Here is a 4,575-nt window from a genome sequence, read left to right on the forward strand (position 1 = left end):
TTTGGTCCACTCCACAAATCCACACCCATCCAATAAAACTTCTGGGTACTGGACTGTGTCCAAATTGGAGAGAATGTTTGTTTTGCTACTACAGTACAGATAGAAAATGGCAGCTTGGAAATGCTGGGAATAGCATCGTTATTCTTCTGACGTGCCATAGTGCATTAACTGAAGTTTAAGCTTCAGGTCAAGCTCCACCAATCAACACCTTCAATTTGCATCCAGAATGTAGCATTACCTGGCTTCATCACAATTGAGCATTGTAATAATTTATTTGACCCTGTGCTTTTATTTTTAAAAAACAATTATACTTGTCCATGTTAACATTTTACAGTACAGTACATGTTAACTTTATTGTTGACGCTACAAACTCTCCATGAAAATGCAAATAAAACGCTAATTGACTCCAGAAGAGCTGCTTCTCATTTGTTCATCTGTTCACCAATTTGCACGGAAAATAGAGGTGCCGACAACTGCTCTTCTGTAGGCACAAAAGTTAGTGGAAGCGGGAAGAAAAAATATTTGGCAGGGGAAAAAATTGTTTTGGTTGGCCTATTAACAAAGAAGCAATTATTTGGTATACAGTAGTATTCTCCATTCAAATTGTATCCTTATTTGTATTGAATCCACTCAGTCATCAATTAATTTTCCTTTCTTTGCACTGCCACCCTACATATTGTCCCCAAACCCACAGCAAGGATGCAACTGCTAAAGTCCAAGTAAATTCCCAAAGAAAGAAGCAGTGAAACCATTAAAAGTTGCAGAATCATAGTTAAGGCCAGGCTGCAAGGAAAATAAATGTTGTACAACTAAGACACAAAAAGAATGTTTGACAAAAAAATCGTGAACGGAATAATGAGACAGATTTTTAAGATTTAAAAACTGGGAGACAAAGATGTGTAACTACCATTTTATCCACCTTTCCCCCCAGTTTTTAAATATTAAAATATTCATATCTCATTAACCGTTTTTCATCAAAACAAACCCTTTTGTGTTTTACAAGAAATTAATTGTATGACATATCAAACAAATTTTCCTCCGGAGTCTGTCTTTAAAAACATTTTGCGTTCATATTTGCGTGCGTTCATATTATCATTTGTATTGTGTCATTCTAAGTTTTGTGATGCATGAAAATCTGTTTATTGTGCAGTTAATATTGGGTCAAGCACTGCTGGTCTCTATATCAATACTGTTTATACTTTAAAGGTACAAAGGCAGAGTACTGATTGTACAATGCTTCAGTGTGTCAGGAATTTGTGTTTAATTTTGATTGATTGACTTTGGTTGATCTTTGGTTGATTTCAACAATTTTCATAGTAGCTATGGTTTCATGGTCTGTTTCCCTTTAAAAACACCTTTTTTTAAACCTCAATTGAGGCAGATTTTTTTCACTCATATCTACAGACACTTATTAGTAGGCCTACTAGACAAAGAAATGTTTTTAAGTTTTAAAAATATAGTAAGAACCTAGAAAAAAATTACAATGTATCTCATCAGTTGGAGTTACTGTAAACTTTGGAATTCACTTTATGATAAACTTAAAAAATTTAATTGCCTTTTTTAGGTAAAAAGAAAGAAAAAGTTTTCTCTTAATTTAATTTCTAAACTAACATCTTTCCTTTTTTCATATATATTTATTTATTCTTTCTTTATCGTTTTCTAGCCTTGTGTTTCAAATAGAAACAATACAGTATAATAATTATTTAAATGTTTTGGGGCAAACATCAAATAAGTTTTTTACTTCAGTTTTCTTTTTTTCTTGCAAATTTATTTAAGAAGATATGAATTTGTATTAATGTATTTTGGTTTATGGCTGGCAATAAAAGATTTATTGTATTGTATTAAAATTGTCAAATTTGAAATGGTTAACTTAAAATCAGTCAGTTACTGTTGTAGTTTTAAATCTTCTTGTGAAGTTTAATAATGTTGTTGAAAAATTATCCTATTCATAAGATCTGTTTTATTGATCAAATTATAGTTAATAAAATAATCGTGGACACCATTAATAATTAATGAATTAATGAAGTTGATGAATTCATTGAATAAGTACTCAGTAAATTTTTATTATTTATTTTGTTTTATTTGTATATTTTATGAAGTTTTTCAGAAGCAGATCTTGAGTTTTCTTTGCCAGGAAAAAGGGTAGGGCATTAGGGGAGGCGGTAGGGCAGAGAGGAAGGTTTTGGGTTATTTCATTTTATTGTGGGGAAGTTTCAGAGGTTAGCCATGATTTCACTCACACTTTGTTGATTGATTTCTTGGCTGCTGCTTGGGAGGGGGAAAGGCCCCTTTCACCTCTCCTGGATCCGCCATTGTTAATATTATATTTCACTTAAAAGTAAAATAATACCATGACTTTTTTACCAGTATGAACTGAATTGTTTTAGTCCTATCTCTTTAGAATTTTATCACTTGATATTTTACATATTTTTGTACCTACCACAAACAGAATCTACATTGTACTTTACTAGTATAAAATGGTCCCAAATGATCAGCTTAGTTGGACAGACCACCCTTCTTGATTTGGAAATAAAGTGTCATTTAATTAAAGTAAATCCTTTGTTTTGAATAGGATCTGTATTTAGGGGTAATGTGAGAATTAGGGGCTCTAGGGTGAACCATTAAACGTGACACATACTTTCATTGTAGTTCCCGTTGTTTTATGTAATTTTCCCCTTGAGACCGTGACCTTTTGGGGTTGTTGGTTACCGTGTGTTGATTTATTAACCTAAAGTCGTGGTTAGAGAAGTTTGAGAATTTGTTTTAGAATGAAATATTAGCATAGTCATTCCTTAGATAAATTGCTACCTTTACAACTATTTGAATATAAGATCTTGGCTAAATTTGTCAGTGGTTGTATCGTATGTTGTTATCGTTTCGATTTTAATCATACAGGAAATTTACTAATGGTTTTAATTATAATGTCTCCTTTCAAAAAGACCAATCTTTTGACTGATGTTTTCATGGGCTTTATACTGGTATTTAATTAATACAAAGCAAAATATCAATAAAAGATTTAAAATAGGCAATTATTTTAGGCTGAATAATGGTGGTCTTTAATAGAAGGTGATCTTTCATAAAGAGGTCCATAAATAGACAGCAACCTATATGCCTTGGCTTGAAAAACATGGCAACCAGACTTGTTACATTCGATTCATCTATCTTTTATGCCAAGGGATGGTGTCACAATTTGTTCACGAATCTCAGAATATTAGTCAAAAAATGCATTTATTTTTTTGAATGCTATTTAAATTACTGTATTAAACAACACTAGGGGGCAGATCCAGAAATTTTGAAACAAGTGGTCACTAGTATTGTTTGAAGGTTTGCATGGTGAAGTAATAACATATATGTTGAAGCTTGCGGTACCCCACGTAGGTAGTTCTGAAAAGAAATGTTGTAGTTGAGAAAGTCTGGATGTTTCGATTAAGTTGATTCAATCGTCTTCAGGAAAATAATATCTGCAGAAATTTCAAACAGAGAAAGACTATGTTTGGGTAGAGAGGCTGGTTGGTGATTGGATGGATAAACTGACCAATGCTTTGGTCTTTCCCACCCTTTTCCCACCACTGGAACCATACCTTTGTTTGGGCATTCCCACCCTTTGTCTCAGTGAACAATAGCTTTTGTTTTAGCCTTTTACCAGCAGTCAACGATCAGTGGTTTGTCAGTGAGGAAAATGGCGTCCGGTTGAACGCTTCTTGCAACGATAGCAACGGAGTAGTATCGCGTGTTATCGTGACGTAACACTGTAGTACTCTATACAGTAGCCTAGACGCAGGGTTCCCGGAACACCGCCCTCAGCGGCGAGTGCGAAGCACAACTCAGGGTCAAAAGTGGAACGTGAAATTTGGATATGGTTTTGTAGTCAGATTTGCGAGAAAAACTTCAGCTACCCATATTTCTCGACTGCCGTATTTCTCGACTGAGACGTCAATGGGAGCTGTAATTTGTATGGCAAGGAGATTGAGCAACCCTTCATTCATATTAAGGGAATTTACGCCCAGAAACTTTGTAGTTATTAATATTTTTGGTGACGTCACACTCACATTAGTTAGCATGCATACGTCATAAGCTAGATACGTCACCTTTTCCTGGTAAGGCAAACTTTCCCGGCGTGCTTTTATGGATAAACAAACACCACTGCTTTGCACATGGATGCCTTTGCCCAAGCCAGGGCTAAGAGCCGCATTGTTAGCATTGTATAATACTTTAAATAAGGTACCTCTGCAAATTAATTATTCTTAGTTATTTTTTTTTTCTTATTTTAATTTATTTCTTCCGAAAGTGTACTTTCTATCACATATAATTCCACTGTCTTAGTTAGGCCTAGTCTTATGCCTCACCGTCCCCCCGCTACACAGTACATCAGCAGCCCCTCCCCCATACAGTACAGACGTTTGCTAGGTAACAACGTGATTGCACCTTCCTTCCCAGGTGTTCATGTAACATTGACATAATTGTTAACTAACCAGTTGTGTGTATTTCTTTGTGAAAATGAGTACCGCGGCATACTCATTTTCACAAAGCATTTGCATCCCCTCTTGGAAAGAGGGATTCGAAATAATTATCTTC

Source organism: Anneissia japonica, unplaced genomic scaffold (genome assembly GCF_011630105.1).
Source record: "Anneissia japonica isolate Jap-2015-1 unplaced genomic scaffold, ASM1163010v1 scaffold3709_len703521_cov189, whole genome shotgun sequence".
Taxonomy (NCBI): Eukaryota; Metazoa; Echinodermata; class Crinoidea; order Comatulida; family Comatulidae; genus Anneissia; species Anneissia japonica.